Source organism: Ooceraea biroi, chromosome 8 (assembly GCF_003672135.1).
Source record: "Ooceraea biroi isolate clonal line C1 chromosome 8, Obir_v5.4, whole genome shotgun sequence".
Lineage (NCBI taxonomy): Eukaryota > Metazoa > Arthropoda > Insecta > Hymenoptera > Formicidae > Ooceraea > Ooceraea biroi.
The window spans coordinates 14,693,958-14,712,660 of NC_039513.1; the positions used below are offsets into that span (position 1 = coordinate 14,693,958).

At 45.6% G+C, this 18,703-nt stretch overlaps 1 protein-coding gene across 2 annotated transcripts in view; it reads right to left on the bottom strand.

The window, feature by feature from the left end:
• LOC105284864 (UPF0489 protein C5orf22 homolog) overlaps window positions 1–18,703 on the bottom strand; it is a 513,796-nt gene that overhangs the window by 308,717 nt on the left and 186,376 nt on the right. The window lies entirely within an intron of this gene.

The window sequence follows — 18,703 nt, forward strand, 5'->3', positions numbered from 1 at the left end:
CGCTTCATCTCGGAGCCCTCTCGACGCAATGACTGCGTCAAGGTTCGCGCGATAAATCGGCACGCCGGCCACCAGAGTCCGCGAACACGTGTCCGATCGATCCGCGATGCAAGTGGAATGAGATCGATTCCAATCTAGAGAAGTTGGTGCGTCGGTTATATGCAAATTAACGCCAGCGGCGTTATGAAGATGATATCGGCAAAACCGACACGCGGCTTCGGGGATAACGAGCGTCATATCGATGTTAACCGGTTACCTAATAACGGCTACCACCGGAGCTTCGATAAACGTGCAATCGATCCGCGCCTACTCCTAATCGCGTCGCATCTCCATTTTCGCCCGCCGTGTGTTTATCCTGCACACCAGCATCGTGCACGGGGTTTATATCTCTCCCCTACGCTATCGTCATTCCGGAGCACGCCATGCTCGAGGTGCTCCAGGTATACGTAGAGTGGAGAGAACGAGTCCTCGTAATATGGCGAGTGTGATAATGACGGCGAGTGAAATAGGCAAAGTCACAGGTAGGGTGGAAAGACGCGGCTAGCATCGTGCACCTTCTACAGCGGGGGTCACGTGGGCGTATCGAACCAGAGATTAACTACCTCTCGCCTTTTCCGCGGATTTGCAGCTGTTGCACCACCTGCCGTATCCGCCCTTTTCGCGCCGTTTAACGCCACCTACGTGACGCACCGCCGTCGTCAAGATGTACCGGCGTCGTAATGTTAATTGCACCCCATACGGGACGGTAGCCACGTGATAGCGGCAAACGAGCGGTACGCGAACGCTGTAATTCATCGCGGAATTGCGGGAAGGACGTTGCACAAGCTGCGAAATATCGTACGCCATGCCGCGTGGAAATTGCTTCCGTTATATGGTCGAGGCATGACCGCGATAACACTCGACAACGTCTGAGGTAAGTGCTCAAATCGGACGTTAATCCAGACTGCTCTATGAGGAGCCAACTTGTCCTGCAACAATTTCATTGCGAGAATACGGGGCACTTGAAATAAATCCCGCCAGTCACCTCATTCAATTCCTTCCTATTGAAAACACGGCTCGGAACGAAACGAATAACGCGTGTGATTCATGCAGACACGGTATCGCCGATACGTACGAGTTAAAAGGAACGGTGCAAGAAATCATATTCCGTTGAAGCGTTCGCATGACTTTAACTGAACAATTACGCATTTCCTTTTTGCTCGCAACAGGAAATTTGAGTATAACTCAGGACTCGAATGGCGTACGATTTTGCCGATGCGTAATATGGCGAACGCTCGGGAGGAAGGCAGAAATAAAAGCAGCGAAATAAATGGGAGAAATGTTCGGAGGCAAGAAAAAGAGATTGGGATTCAGCGGTAGGATGCCGTGCGCGACGAGGAGAAGGTCAGTTCTTACCGGGAATGGAGAAAGATATAAATCCGCGATTTTACAACTCTTTGGACTGACGTTTATAGTTATGGGCCAGCTGCATCTCCTTAGATCATTGATTATTATCGATCGGGCTGCAATACAAGAATCCTTTCCCCCGTCTGGCACCTGTTACGCACCTAGTGCCTCGTCTTTCAATTACCGGGAATACTACCGACTTTTTTCTTTTTGTATCATAGCCGAGGCATTGCGCTTTTCACAAATACGCCAGCAAGCCTGAATTATCGTCGAACGCGTCTTCCGATTCCGGCATTATTCCTGTCGTTACGCGTTGTGATATCACCTCTCCTGTATGATGAACTGTACAACTTTTATATGCCTATTATATATAAACATCTCATGTGTACTGTTCATTTTACATTTTCACCGAAGCGACCAATTTACGTGCCTAACGGTTGAGCCTTCGCGGAGATTTGAAATGTCGTAGATTACGACGTTGCTGCGTGAAATTCTGAAAAGAGAACTGTGAAGGTATCTATGGATGCCTAATAATTCTAATTATCTGTTAATCTGACGCAATGGAGATTTCAAGTAAACCTTGCGCACTGAAAACATACATTACCTATAAATGTACGGATAAGTATCTCAACCTGCTCCATTTTCTGCTCATAATGAATACCTTATGCGTATACGGATCGTTTGAACTAAGTGATTATTAACGCTATACGTGTGCACACCACCTATGCAACGTATTCGTTGTGCATAATTAATTTGCAATACATATTATACATGATGAAATTTCTTCACTAGTCGCGTCAGAAAGAGAGAGAGAGAGAGAGAGCCAATTGACTTCTAAATTAGTAACGCCAACATTTATAAAAATATCTAATGACAACGAGTTCAGTTTTGCTTGATTTCTCTTTTTACACCATGATACATAATCAACCTTTCACCAATGTTTAAACATCAGTCTGTTACGCATTACATTCAAAGCGAAAAGTGTACGAAATAATTAACATTTTGTAATTGCAGCTCCAATCTTTCCTCTCTACATTTTCGCCATTGCGCAATGCTTTGTCTTTGCTCGCGGCATTATAGCGGCATAGCTAATTAATTAAGGAACGGAGCAGTTACACGATCAACTGCAAAAGGGTATCACGAGTCCCGATCGAGAACCGCCCGCGAAACGATCCCTGAAAACACACATCCGCCGATCCCCGAGTCTTTATCTGCGTTCCTTATCACCACGACGAAGAGCCGTACAAGAAAAATCCGGCCGATCGTTTCCCAACGCGCCCAGCTCAAAGCGATCGTAGCTGCGTTGGTATCGCGCGGCTCATAAATTCCAAATCCTCTTTTCTACCCAATAATCCTCTCGTTTTGCTCGGCCACCTCTCTCGACCTTCCCCGGCGATCGATCGATCGATGGAGCCGCGACAAGCTCGGCTGTACGACGACGAGCATAAGCCCGTTCAGAACTTTGCTTGGCCTATCGAGCCCGCGCGATTCCCTCGAAGCGATGCGATTGCGCGTTTCTTCTTCTTCCTCGGCACACGGCAGTGACTCGAGATACGTGTCCCGTAAAATTTCCCCTCGTGCGAGATAGCTTCCACGCGAAATGCGCGGGATGACAGCGCGCGTTATTTCCAAGCGCTGTGACAACGTTGCAGACGACATTGAAGTGATTTAAGTTGTCAGGTTGAGTTTTGAGCAGATTCAACGCGTCAAAACAGACGGATTGGCGCAAGTTGACGAATAAACTGTTCGTAAGAGGAAATGGAAACGATCTGCCTGCAGGAAATCAACAAGGAACGCGCTTGTCCGATAGATGTTGCAAAAGTGATGTCATATGTTTTTATAAGAAAAACATTTCTATATAGAAACCTTTTTAATTTTTGGAGTATATTCATATATTTACGCCATTATAAATGGAACAATAAAATAGTTTACGTTATTCGGTTTTATTTCAAGAAATATATAAAAATACTCAATAGCTTCAGTTTTGTTATTTCGTGCCATCGCTCTTTTATAATAGCACGCTGCAAAAAGAGTAACCAAGATCTCTGCCGCAGAAAAACGACAAAGAACGAAGGCTGGCACGTGTAAAAATCGTAATTGTGTTCACCTTTATCCATGACTTGCATCACACTCTTCCACCCACCAGCTCATTTAACATGAGCGCACATGCTCGCAACGTACCTTTACGCAACTTCGGACGCCTAATCGATTCAACGATCTTCTAAGACGCGATCCGTTACGGGCAAGAAACAGCGAAACACGCAGAAGATCGGGCGCAGACTTGAGGGTTGAGGATCGAAAAAATGCCGGAACGCTTCCTCGGTCCGTAGCGGCGACGCAGACGCGAATCATTAATCCTCGCGCCGTGGTGCCGTGTACCTTGTACCTCTGTGATTACAATTTTTTTTACTTCCTATCTATCCCTCCCCGGTCTCCCCCGTTACCGGCGAAGTGCACCTTCGCCCCTTAGCGTTCCATTGGAAGGCCTGCGCCTTCGAGTAGGGTGGCCGTGAGTAGAAAGCAACACCTACGCTCGACGATTCGCGTTCCCACACGCGAGGCGTGAATCGCCGGATATATGCGCGCTTCGACGTACGTTATCGTCTTGTAGTATCCAACCGCCTCGCGATTCGCGGGAGGTTATACCGGCGAGGACCGAGGAATATCAGCGATGCTATCAGAACCGGAAACCGCGCGGGTTTCCGGCTGTATGACCCACCGTGTCCCCGTAGCTTTGCCTCCACGTGTTATTTAGTTATCCGAGATACGAGCTTCCTTGTCGCGCGAAATTCGCAGGCAAATAATAATTGTTCCTCATTGAGGAGTTTATAACACATCGCTCTCAAGGTATAAATTTCTCCAGTTAATTTTAATTATAATAAATTTAAATTATAACTTTTGACACGCCGTTTATGAATCGCATGTCGAAGCATTCAAACGACACTACTCCGACACTATTTTTAACGCGCTATAAATGTTTTACTGACTGATGGCACGTTGGACAATAACTTCTTTACACTAATAGCACAGTGTACATTAAAACATACTTTAAAATTGTTATAAGCAGATCCCGTCTGTCATCGGCGCGACCCCGAGTTTCCGCGCGAAGGCAAGGGAGAGAAAAGTGGCCGGCGCAAAAACGAAGTATACCACGGCGATGCATCATTTTCAATAAACCCATAATTACACGGGTATCGGTGTAAACGCGTACGTCATCCGCGTCCCACTCTGTTTCTGCCGGTACACGGCGTGAAAGGTGCCAATTTCGCAGCGGTGCAAGTCGCGTACCCGTATTATTTGCGTACGCATTTGCGTCCACCTCGAGCTTGCATGCATAGATGTGCCCGCGAGAGTGACAGCGCGAATGTATCCCTCTCGTGGCACGATCCGCGATCGTGACACTCTTCGTTTGGGCTTTCGATTGACCGAGAACGAGCGCAGCCCCGCTCGTGAATTCCACCGTGACGTGAATCACGTGTTTATTGTACGGGACTTTACCGCGTGAGGAAACGTGGCGATGCGATGCGCGTGTGCGTGACTCGTGTAGTCATACGCACATCCGTGCGTCGCCGATCGGCTAACTTTGTACGCTAGCAGCCTGACTGGCTGACTTATACTGACAATAACCCCGTACGTGATCGCTGGAATGAATAACTGTCGTGTCGCTGATGGGCAGTCACGAAGATACGCCAAGTTATGGAAACGTTTCGTACGATCAGAGAAATCAGAAATATTGCAATACGGCCGTGCGTAATGACAACGTCAAATTGATGAACCGTTATTCCCATTAGCATTTTGCAATCACTCACATCTTATTTCTGCATGTCTAAAATGTTTCAAGACTTGATGTCGGTGCGATGTCGTTTGATCGTTTGATGAATCGCGGGTGCATAAGGTCGTATCCTTGGAATAAAAGTTTGCAATACGTCAGACAGCAGAAAGGCGATTTGTGTAAGTGGCAATTAAACAACGTCAAAAAGCAGTGTAAAATTCTCTTGGAAATTGTCTGAAAGAACGATGAGAGAGTAATGGGAATGCCATTAAGGAAATCAAGACTACGATAGAAGATCTCCGAGAGATCTCGTGAATCCAAGAATTAATTTCTACATATTAGACGCATACATTAACATGCACGACAAGGTATTCTTTCGCACGGATGATAAGTACGGAGCATCCGCGGCGGAGCGCAAAGATGTAAAGTAACAAGCGTGTAAAACCTTTCTTGAGAAGAGCGCGCGTTAATTAAACGTCATCGGCAGAGACGTTCCGATGTAGCGCAACGATGTTTGCAAACTCGGCATACGGTTACACTACCGCCGTGCGCAGGATAAATCGGCAAAGAGAAAGAAAGAGCGAGGTAGAGAGAGAGAGAGAGAGAGAGAGAGAGAGAGAGACAGAGGAGAGTACCCGAGTCCCGCTAACGAGGATTAAAGAAGCTGCGCGATGAACGATTCCCCATTTCCATAAATTATGCCGGCGTACGGCATATAGCCGGTATAATGCTTTCATTAACAAGTAAGCGCGGCAGCGTCTTGGAACGGGTACTACTAGCGGCGCGCGAGTTTCTCTGCCACTGAATAAGCTCGTTTGTTCGATAAACAGCGTGACCAACAGCTTCGGAGCGTTTGATCAACGCCCAGCCGTCCTATTAATTAAAAGCGGCCGAGTATCACTTCGTTAGGAGGCATCTGATGCGTCATAAAGGCGCGCGCGTACGTATGGAGAAAAAAGATGGGGGGACGGGGGAGGGAAGGAGGCAATGGGGAAACGAAGCAATGGAGTGACAGGGGGGCAGGAGAGAGAAAGAGAGTGTCGTAAGAAGGACATGATGCAAATAGCCATGGAAACTGCCGCGGGACCGCCTCGTTAACGCCCCGAGTTATGGCCTGTCCACACCGTGGTGCACGAGGTGCGGAACCCCCCGGCTGTGTAATTTGCAAAATACTAATTACACGTCCGCCGCATTGACGGCGGCGCGTGCTTCGAGCCGTTTACACCTCACACTAATCCGCCGCGCAAAAATGGACACTTGGCGTGTATATTGTTAACCCCCCATGCCTTAATGCCCGGACCCCTTGACTAAGAGTGACGTTATAAAGGACAAAGAGGCCCCAATAAGGATTGAAGGATTGAAAGGTGTCGAAAATAATAAAAAATCAAACTTGGTTGATGGTTAAATTTAAAAAAAATGCCCGGACCCCCGTTCGGCGAGGCCAGCGTCATCGGTGACGCCAAGCGATGCATCCGGTAGGACGTTACGAAGTAGCGTGCGTAAAATATTGCTCGTAAACGCGACAGGAGGGAAAATGGGAAGCGACGTGGAAAAGACGAAAAGAAAAGAGAAGTAACACGTCGCAGAGAAAAGTCCGTGCCGGACGTGCTTGCACACGAGGAATTCATCGTCGCCGAGAACGGCAGATCGTTATCCGCGGTGAATGATCGAGGAGCGATCGATGACGCGCTGAGTGCACAATTTCCTTGCGCGTGGATGAAAGTGTCCGTTTCGTGAGGACCACTTCGCACGTAAAGAAAACATTGTGCGCGACGTCAATTTTACGAGAGAGAGCTGCGAGAATTCGAGATAGTCGTTACTATTCGTGTTCACGATCAGGATACAATTCTCGCATAGGCGTAACGACAAACGCATTGCCACTCTCGTTCCACGTACGAGCGCGAGACGTGTTGCCTTTAATGATAAAGCCGTTGTTATACGCGCTGCTTACTAGTGTTGCACATGTTAAAGGCTGATGCATTACCATATCCGATGGTTTTCTCTGTCTCTCTCTTTCTGTCTATCCGTTATTCTCGATGCGAATATGCTGAACGCGGCTTAAGGGCATGACGCTCGCCAAGTACGCTCCGTGCTAATAATACAGAATCGCATGCATCGGAAATGTCAATGACGGTGACAGCACGCAGTCAAGCGTAAACGTAAAATTATGGAATTAATGGCAATTATTAATATCGTTCGTTATGCGTTTATCTGTTGTGTTATGCGCGATAATTGAGTCAATTAAGCGATTTCAGTTTCCGCACGCAACAATAAGCTCAGCTTTTCTTCCGAGAAAAATTCATAGATGATTTTTCAAACAGATCATATTATATAATACATAGAATAAATTAATGTATTATAAAATGTGTACTTTGTTAAAAAAAGAAACTTGTATTTATAAGTGTACATGAAAATACTTTCTCCAAGAATAGTTTCCAGAAATACGAGAAGTCTTCATGGTTAAATGCACTATCGTCTAAAGGTAACTTTTTTTATGCCTTTATGAACCAACCGACCGTAAAACAAATAAAAAGTGTACGGTGCAAAATAGTGGAAGATGGAGATATCTTGCCCTGAAGTAGACTCCAATTGAACGCACGACTATGTTTCTAGGAAAACTCACGTAACTCGGTCATTTTGTTTATGTCAAATCATGTTACCGGAATAATGTGCATCTCCTAAAGTTATACATTCCAACAACTAACATGATGATATCATCTCCTTCGGCCGCATTCTCGCAACAAACGTCTAACATCTGCAAAATATATCACACAGATTTATTTAGACACAATTATGTAATTCCTTTTACACAACATCGCGAGTTCACAGCGCTTCACGATATTTTATACAGCTTTCGAGACATGATGCAAGATGATCCTTTTATGCAAGACAATTAAGCGTCCATCAAAGGTTTAAGACCGCTAACGAAGTCAGGATGCGCATTCGATATTCAGACTCGAAAGATACGATTTCCGGCTTGCGTACCTGTTGCTGCTATTCATAGGATACGTCTAGTATACGCAGCTGATAGCTGCCATTAGTACGTGACGATTATTTCTGCATGCTCCAACAACGATTTCCTGATACCGGAGCAGAATGCAAATTTCGCCCGAGCGCGCAGTGCCTACGATGAATTAATATTAACGACGATATCGTTTTCGCGACTCGAGGCGTGATTCTACTCACCATTAGATAATCTAATTTAGCTTGCACCACCATAAGCTTTCAAGACTCGCGCGTCCGTCCAGATCTCGAAAACGCGGAGCGAGTATGCTCTGAGAATAAATTAGCAATTTGCCTGCTAATCCGTTAGTTTACTATGTTCACGCGTGACTATATTATCTTAATCGGATCTAACGCGCTCGATGAAGAAGCGTGACGCTTGCAGAATATGTAGGAATATATAGGAAGTCGTTTTGAAACTGTGATGTTAAAAGAACATATTCTCTCTCGTGAGTTTTATTAAAATGTTTATATCTCTGATATGTATATGTACTCTACCTGCGGACTATCTTGTCGCTGTCGCCTTTATCGTGTTTTACCTTCTCTAAATTAGTATCGCGATCTGTGTAATAAATTCTTAAAGAAAATTTACAACTGATTTCTCTTTTATGCTCAGAATGAGACCTGTAATATTTTATTCATATTTGTAATGATTTTATATAATTTCCAACATACGTATAAACATTCTTATAATAAATTTATCTAATTGAAAATTTCTTTAAAGCAAAATTGTCTCCCAATCTAAAGTGAGGAACGTATACATTAGTACCATACATTAAATGTACGTTAACACTTGAAAAAATTATATAAATTTTTTATTTTGCTATTATTAGTCTAAAGATAACTAGCATATATTACGTATTAAACCACGCATTATTATGCTTCTATAAATCATAATAGAAAAAAAGGAAGAGAGACGCGCGCGGACGATGCAACCATTGCATTGATGCAAGCGGCGATATTTCAGCTGTCGCATGCGCTTCGCATCGAGATGCGGTTCTTTCGAAAGCAGTATTAATTTCTCTCGGTGTGCTATTTTATTGAAGAGTCGAGCGGAAACCAAAGAAACAAGTCGCCGGGAAGCGAGAAGCGACACGCTTCAGTATCGGTAGCTATACATCAAAGCGTCTCGCTCGATACGAGTGCACCGTGGTTTGTGCGGCGTCGTTTCTGTGTGGTACATCGGCACAAAGCCACCAACGACGCACTGAAATTTGCATTGCGAGATCTGCGTTTCGATGTTTCGACGTGCACCGGCTCTCGCGCTCTCTCCACGTATCTCCGGAGCAACATACGCGTTGTTGATTTTTTCATATTGTTTCCAATCGGAATTTCACGTACTGGAAATTTTAAATTAACCCTTGATTCATTATCTCAGACACTCCTGATTCGGCGAAAGGAGAGAAGGAAGCGTTGCTTTGGACAATGTGCTTTGCAATTTTCTCGGACGCCGAAATAATTTAAATTTAATACATACTGTGCGACATGAATCGAACTAAATATCTCAGCGACGTTAAGAAGTGAAGATTTTCTTTCCTTGGGATCTCCTTGTTACACTGATAAGTAATTTTATAACTTTATGTACATCATTTTCGCTATATCCTGCAATTTGCATGCTTACAAGTAATAAGAACTGCACATTGCACGTTGCAAAAAAGGAACCAGCAAAAAGAAGAAAACCCCTCGTAAATGCGGAATCTGCCTATCTATCAAGGGTTTTATTTACAGCTCGTATATTATTTTTGCGGCTATGCATTTCTTCTCAAGTTCTCTGACTATAAGGAACTCGCGTAAATCGTTGCATGCACGAGCAGGATTATAATAATTATGGTAGAGAAAACTGCTCGAGACACGAATAGTGTAATTCCGCGTAGCGGTATCATAATTATGATATTATACTATAACAATATTATAATATTCGTTTCTGCACATTTTACACGCGCGCGCGCGCGCGCGCGTGTGTGTGTATTTATGGATAAAAATTTATCTATTTTATCTATAAAATAATTTTCTTTTCAAAAAGATTGAGGAAAGATCGTTAGCTATAATAATTCATGGAAACTGGTGTTATCTCGGAGTTATTTCTGGAATGCGCGAAATGCGAGAAGGAGGTATCCGGAAGAAACGAAAATTGAGAACTTACCTGTATTATCGAAATTTTATTTTAATTAGATTTATATTATATTAAAACATATTGTACATTGCCTGAAATTCGAAATTCCCAAATACACATCGCGTCGTGACAGCCGGAACGTCTCGCACGACCAGCATCGTACGAATCTGAGAACTGTCCGCAGCATCGTCGCGTAAAAAGGAGTTTCTATGATTTATTTTACACGCCCGGTTGAAGGGGAGGAAGTGTTTTACGGCGAGTGGCCGCGCCATCAAACGACTTTGCGTGATATCCTCGATCGGCAGCCGGAAGATCGGCACCCGTGGAATCGGATACTCTAGCAGGATCCTCATAAACGGGGTTGGATTTTTACTTCGATACGTGAGTGGATTTTACGACTGTACGTCTCTTCGAATTTCTGGCATTCCTACGATAGGAATATTTTCTATGTCACGCCGTTATCGGCATACCGACATCTTCAAACTGAGAATTTCTCGAGTTCTTTTATCGACGCATTGACAAATTATTGCTGATCCTTCGATCAGTACCACGCACAGCCAGGGGATTTAATGATCAATAAAAGGCCAACGCACGGCTGTCTTTAACGTTCACGGTAAGAATCGCCGTTTCGACTGGTAGGAATCCGAGGTGCGTTCATTGATAGCGGACACGTCGCGCATTTTCACATAAAAACGCCGTCTTGCAGACGCGCGTAACGCGCGTCCGAAACAATAAAATACAGTAGCGGCAATAATAATAGGATTGCGCGGTAGCATGTAACGCTCAAAAGAATCTCACGTTCGTAATCAGGATGGAAGACCATGGCAGAGTCTCCATAAAATTTTATTATTACGCATACTAAGTCTGCATTATGTGTTGATGAATTATAAATGAATTACCGAAGAAAACGATAATATTACGTAATTAGAAATCTAACTAGCACGTACGTGCTTTAAACTGTCCGGATTACCATCCACTTTATTTATGAATAATTGTTTTTAACGATAAAAAATAGATAAATAAGAATTACGCCATAATAGTTCGGTGGCTATTAATCTCTTAATTACTACTTCATCCGGCTACTTAATTTAATTTACATGCAACTGAACACGCGCGTTATCCGTAAGCGTTTCGCGCAAACGCTCAGCCTCATTTCTAAAAATACGGCGCGCATCATGAAACAAGCCTTGTTAATACCGGAGAACCCAGATAGAGATTCTCTCTAAAGCATCAATAAGATTATTTTGCGCAGAAGATTCTTGAACATCAATAATATTATACCGAACTGCTTCGTTTGCCCCTTCGCGATTGCCGGCGTTAAAGAGTCTGAGATACGCTGCCCCCTGGCCTCTTGAGCGTGAATAGCCTTCCGACATATTTCCAATTAACAAGCAATCAACAAGCGCTATTTCGAGGCACAAACAATCGTATAAAACGTCCCGAGATGCGGCATGGCAGAGCAGATGGCCAGAGATTGGGTATCCGGGATAGGCTATCAATTAAATCAAAAAGTTACATGGCGAATTTTTATTCTTCGCGCAACGGAGGAGACATTTACAGAGCCATAAGGAGCCGCGCGTCTCGCCGACGTTTTCTGGTATGGCCCGAGTCGCAGTTTCAGATGCGCTGGAACGTTGCACCGTGCATCTTGCACTCTGCCCCCACGTACGCTACCGTGTTAAGAACGCATTTTCAATTAGCGGATATTTTAACCGCGCGTACATTTCTAATGTATCTTCAATTAGCGGGCAACACAGGCGTGTACGGGCGTACGCGCCGCGCCGGCTAAATGATTCCGCGTGCTGTAAAATATTTCACGCCGCGTAAAGCACGGCTGGTCACGGGGCGGTATTCGGCAGCGGCGGTTCAATTAAAATACCGGCAATTTTTAAATATCGGCATTATTATCATTATATCGCGCGCGCGCGCTCGCGGAAAGTGAAAGCTGACTGAACGGGCCACGAACTGTCGTAAAATTGATGTATAATTAACATCAAACTCTTTCGCCGTCATAAAGTCGTACGATCGCGCGTATAACGCCGGACCGTTCCGTTTCCGCGCGTAAGGCCGGGGTATCGAGAAAGAAGCGAAAAAAATTCTATATTAATGGCACCAGGCAAGTCGTGCCACTTTACAGCGCGCAACTATCGGTCGCGACAGAACAGCCGGCACTATATTAATCGTTCCATTACAAACGAGACGCGGACCGTGCTCCTGCTTGACACAAGGAGGCCGCACGTGTCCTCGGCGGAGCGTGAAAGATTGAGCGCGTAGGACGCGCCCACGAAAACAGGAGCAGAAGGCTGGAAGCGGAAGGTCGCGCCCAGGTTTCGCAGTTTCTGTTAGGCGAAAATTAGATTTTCGCCGATCCCACTGCCGGGGACGGCTGGCCGGAATGACTAACGTCCGCCAGACACCTTAATCAAGATACCATCCGCGCTCGTTCTCTCTTCGAGCGGCAACCCCCATTAACATATTTCACTCTTTAATTCGCACGCGGGGTGCACCGCGCGCGTGTTTCACGGAGCATTGACAACGAGAGGAAGATTCGGCACGCGGGGACTGCACCTTGTTTCTTCAGCATCGTGCGCGGAGTTGGCCGGTTTGTCTAGCATCGTTTAGCTGCGAGCACTTTGTCTGCAAGATTGCGCAAGCGACGCCCGGCGCCGAGATTATGCCGCGACTATGTATTTTCGGAGCTGTTTCGAGCGGACAACACGCGATACTTTCGCGATGAGAACGCGCACCGGGATAGCTCGCGTAAACAGCGCGACTGTACACGGTCGATCGTATTCGATATCTCGTTGGCTCTTCGGCGAGATGGAATACGGAATGAGGTTTGGAGAATGAAAGGGAAGGAAATGCACTTCCCACTTGCGGATTACCAAGATTGACGTTCCAGTTTTGAAATATCGGTGTCGTGAGTCGTGAATCAAATTGATTACTCGATACCATCGCTCCGCCGCGTCGGTGGATCAGATTTATTCCTACGCTCGGATAACCGTATATGGATGATCGCTCGATGACAGAGTCTATTCTTCAACGTGCGAGGCATGTGTGCTCATAATAGCGCGCATACAGGCCCTGAATCAGACTGTCCGTAAGACCCTCGACAAAGGCTCTTACGGAGGAGGCGGCGATTATCGAGTTACTTCATTCGCTGTGTGATCGTGATAACCGCGCGAAAACTTTTATGAAGTTGCTCGACCGCACGAGAAAATTTCTGGATATCACGCGGGTTGACGCACCGTCCCGAGCATCCGCCAGGGGGACGTCGGGGTGCCAGGGGGTAGTACTTGAACACGGGCTGTAAAAAGCGGGTACGCCCACCGTCACACCAAGTATATATCGGCGCGGAGAGCACCAAAGTAACCCTGCGAACGCTTGCCAAGTCGCCAGTTCTTGATAGAGTTACGAGGTCATCGCGGCCTCTTCCTGGGTCTCTCATTTCACGTGTGGAAAGCCCCGTATAACGTAAACCTGACGTTAACACACCGTACTTTACTGCTGCCGGTTTTACTGCCGGCTGAGATACGGCGACGCAACGTCAGCGACAGCCATGGTCGCGAGACTAAGAAGAAATAACCGTACATTGATGCTCGTCGACCGTGTTAATCACTTTTCGTAAACCACGCGCGCTCGTGCGTAAAGACACCCTCGCTCGGGTGCGCAGTTCGGTGGTTGTGCTCGCTGAGTGGCTCGATACACAAACGTGGCGCGGAGTAATCGAGATTCGAAATAACTTGGCACGCTCCAAATTTCGCAGGCGACATTCGTGTCACAGGATGCATCTTCTTTAACCGTTTCGCAATCCTTGGGTAAAAAATGTCTGTCGTTTAGCAGTTTACTTGGCAATTGCACCACATGCGATGGCGCGTTGCCAGATATCATTTTGAACGCATCGTAATTCGTCCACAGAAGTTGTTAATAACAGCACGTACACATTGAACATGGAATTTCATTTATCTTGAATATGTTGTGTATGGTTGCTATTTATAAGAAAAAAATTTGACGAATGGATATCGATGACTTGTATGTAGGATAAAACGATGATTGAAATATTGGCTTGAACCTTGTTAATAAAGACATGACCGTAATTAGAAATGCGTAACCAAACACAATGTCAAAGCTGTAAATCACACCTCTCAATTCAAAAAAACGTCGAGGTAGTAGTTAAACCTTGATTTATGGGCAGATATTAAGTACGCATCAAATTAGTTGATGCCGTTACCGACATACACGCGCAGCTTGTCATTATCATCTTCGTTAATGTCAAATTTCGTTTCGTTTTAGAATAAGGCGGATATTTTTGGTCAACAAAGCGTTGAAGTCTGCGTTTCTTTGCTTTCAATGCTTTCACAGCTGACCATTGTGAAATATTATAATAAAACTATATAAAACATTGCTGTTATATCAAAGTTGTACATAACAATCGAAACATTAAATTGCATTAAGCTGCAACGCATTGCTAGTTTATTTTTTTCAGTCCAAATTGATTTCAATCTGTGAATACTTTTTGTAAATGTTTTCCGTTTTAAACTACTGTCTTCTTGTACCGGTTATTAAATTACCGTCTACTTGTATGTTTTAAATGACTCATCACTATGTCTCGTTAACATAATATTTGACAGATTATAATACGTAGTTTTACGCCCAGTAAAATTTTATCGTTATATCTCCCTGGGAAATAAATTCTGATTCTTCTTAATCGTACACATTCATGTAAGTACATTCGTATTCACCGGCCATTACGGCACGTAACAGCCGACAAAGAATCTTGTTTATTTTCAATTGATTGCGTGCGCGGAATTTTTAACGCGCGCATATTACCCTAAAATTGCTCGAACGTCAAACAGACGCCATTGGGACGGGGTCAATAGCCTCTGCTCTCATCGTCTGATTTGCCATCATTTACAATGTGGCGCAAAAGTTCTCGTAAATTGCCCCTAATTTAATGTACAATTGGACGTATTGCGACAATAACTGAGCGTCTTCATTCTAATTTTAATCATGTGCAAAGCTATAGCAGAGAGCTCCTGACATTTTTAAATTATTCGATTAATTTATAAAATATAATTTTTATTCTTGACAATTTTTCCATTGAGAGTACATCGTTTTCTTGGCTTATAAATATCCACTTTCTTCCAATCAATTCTATCCTTTAAAGGATAAAAGATCTACGTACCGTAATGTTCGCGAAATTAAAGTCATGACCGTTATTAATTAAGAAATTAATAAGCGGTCTCTGGAAAGTGCTCGAAAACCTATGACAAAATTGCTCGAGGCTAAAACCTCTTTCTATTGCAAGACAAGCCTGAGCAGCGTGCCTAACGCGAATAAAGTACATTCATTTGTTTCTCTCTTCTTTCTTCATCCTCACTCATCTCTATGTTTTCTTTTAACTTGTGCAATCTTGCTAATAATGCCTGCACCTCGTTCACACTGCATACTTTCAGCATTCAATAAATTTCAAGCAAATATTTGTAATACCTCATCATCTACCAGCTTTAGATAATATGTGTTTTTTCTTTGGTTCAGAACTAAATACTTTCTTAGATTCCGCACTGGGAATATTCTATCCCTCTTTAAAAAATTCAAATTAATTTCTACTCGACCTACAATATCCGTGCAAAATCTGCCATTTTCTCACCCTTCGAAATCATGTAATTCCCATTGAAAATCTTTCTTTCTAAGCTCACTACTAATTCCGACGTAATCAAAATGCATCATTAAAAATGGAGCATCCTGTATCTCATGCACTTATCTTAGTCACTATCGTAATTAGAGTTTCTCAACACGCACAGCCTCCAAATCGCGTGACATCAGTTACACCATATTTCGAGCAACGTGACTTTTGCAGTTAATTGCAGCTTGCTACATCGGCAGCAAAGTGCTAATGATCTCTGGTAGCACCTGTACCACCATGATCATTACTCCCAAATACCCCGACTTTACTTTTGACATCGTGCGCCGAGCCGAGCCAGCTAAGATTGCGTGATCCGCGAGCATAAGGGATGCATGCTCTATCAGCGTGTTACACCGGCGCTCGACATGAATACCCTTCAGCTACATTCACACCAGCATCGCATCGAGATGACGACCGATCGCGTGTAGAGCTCACGTAGTCTGGAATCGTGCGAGCTGTACACGAAGCTGTAGGTACCACGGCACAACACCGGAAGTCCTCATCGTGAAATTTACAGTAGGGTGAGCAATTATAACCGCCGAGGGGAGTAATTACCGTCGTAAACGCGTCGAGATGATATTACGATACTGTTTGTGACCGTAAATACGCTAGCGTAGCGGGAATTATTCTCCTCGAAGAGCAGTTTGCGCTAGAACGTTATCTCGATCGAGAGAATGCTGGCGCCAAGTCACCGCGTTCTTTTTATCCTCTTTGTCCGCGCGTTTCTGCGCTTTCCGATGACGTCGCGTCCACGTCGTCGTGGTTGTCGTTCGAATGTCACAACGACACGCATTCGTCGCATATAATTACCCGCATCGTACATTGTTTCGTTTCACCGGTCCCCTCGTCTCGCGAGCCTCTGTCATCGTGGTTGCAGTTGGAGAACGCTTGGCCGTTCCACGCGATATTTTCGGACCGCTATTTATACCCGAGAAGCCTGCCAGTCCTGGTACTCGTAGGTGCCGCAGAGTTCGGGTCAGAGGACACACCTCGAAGAACGCCGCCGCGGAAAAGAGGAGCATCGCGCGTATGTCGCGCGATTCGGTGTGTGGTCTCGATTATAGCGGAAAGCGCGCTTCGTCGAAGTGATTTCGTAAGTCGGGACGGACGCGCGCCAATATTTCGCGGTAACGACGTCGAGAGCGAAGGCAAGTGATTGTAACGCGATATACCGCAGATTTATTCGCCATGCGTACAATTAGAGCGACACGCGGGAAGAGTGGCGAGACGCTCGAGCGAGCCCCGGCGTTGTCGAAAGGTTCCTAACAACCCCCGGCGTATCGCGCCGCACGCGCGTTAACGACTTCGCGGGGAATTTACGATTATGTAGGAAAGCGCGTGCCGGGAAACCGACTACCGTCGAAGCCGCTGCTTACTTGATTCGCGGCTCTAGGAATAGCCCTAATGGTATTGCGTGTACGCGCGTGAAGAATCTCGATATTTTACGGCGGCAATTATCGTCCAGCCTGTCCGTCGCGGCCAAATCGCACCGCCGCGAGTAATCGCACCATCGTCTCTTACTTTCATCATTAGACTGTTACTAATCTGCACACGGCCAGCCGTGCCAGAAATCTCCAAATCTCTCTCGTTACGCGTGCAAAGGCCGCGAGAAAACGTTTCCACGCGCGCTAAAAATGTGACCGCGTTCAAGCGGCCGAAACGCAATCGCGGAATGCGAAGAAGGAAGATGAAGGGAGGAAAGCAGGGCGGCCGTAACTTAACGGACGTCAAGTAGAATAATGAGTGCGCGAACTTCCCCGAATTACCGACGCGTATCTTCAATTCATCACGGGAACGAGGATCTTCATCATGCGGGAGAACGTAAACACCGGAGACGTTTCAGCACGCGGGGACCAATCACGCGGGCCCATCATCGCTCTCTATTAATTTCGCCGTGTTTTTCCACAGCATCCGGTCTGCACCGCGATAAGTGCGGCGACTGCCAAAAGCGATTTCTCCGCGATGACGGGGCATTAGTCGACTTTGCCCGCGTTTTTCCGCATCTGGGCGAAATGTTGCGGCGAAACTGCTCATTTGCGGATGCTCGACTCGATTCGTTCGCGTGTTCTCGTGCAAACACGAGACGTTGGACGAGCGAATCGCTGTGTATTGTTTCCCGGTAGAAGTTTCCTGACTTCTCAAAGTTTGCGTCACAAGATCCGCGTAGAAGCTTCCGATAATGGGATACATGCCTCCTGGTCAATTTCAATCAACGAACGGGGTAGGTCGCGAAATGTCCGTCAACGCTGCCCATCGGCGGGGTCCCGTTGGAGCAAAAAATAATTTGTCCGCTCGTTTGCGTCACTCATCCCCTCGGCATTCGTGGAGTAAACGCGCTTTGAAGGCGAGAGGAGAGTCGCGGGAGGGCGCGAACACGATCGACACGAGGACGGTTTATTATCTTATTATATTTCGCACGGTTTATGTGTATGCATGAGTGCGTGTATATAAATACCTTATGTGCGCGCGTGTGTGTATGGGTGCGCTGCCGCGATTGCAGCCGCATGCTGAGGCTAATTGCAAACTGGCCGTCATACGGAGGGTTTGCAAGGGGAAAGGAGGACGAAAGATAGAGATAGAGAGAGCAGTCTCTTCTGGAACTACGGAAGGTTCCCCGATCATCTCATCTATCAGTCAAGCGATCAGTTAGCGTTCGCCCTGCTGGAGAATACAAAATAGCGTTGAAAGCTGGTTAAACAGCACCGGAGGACTCGATAAGGACAGGGATCGTGTCAAAATTACC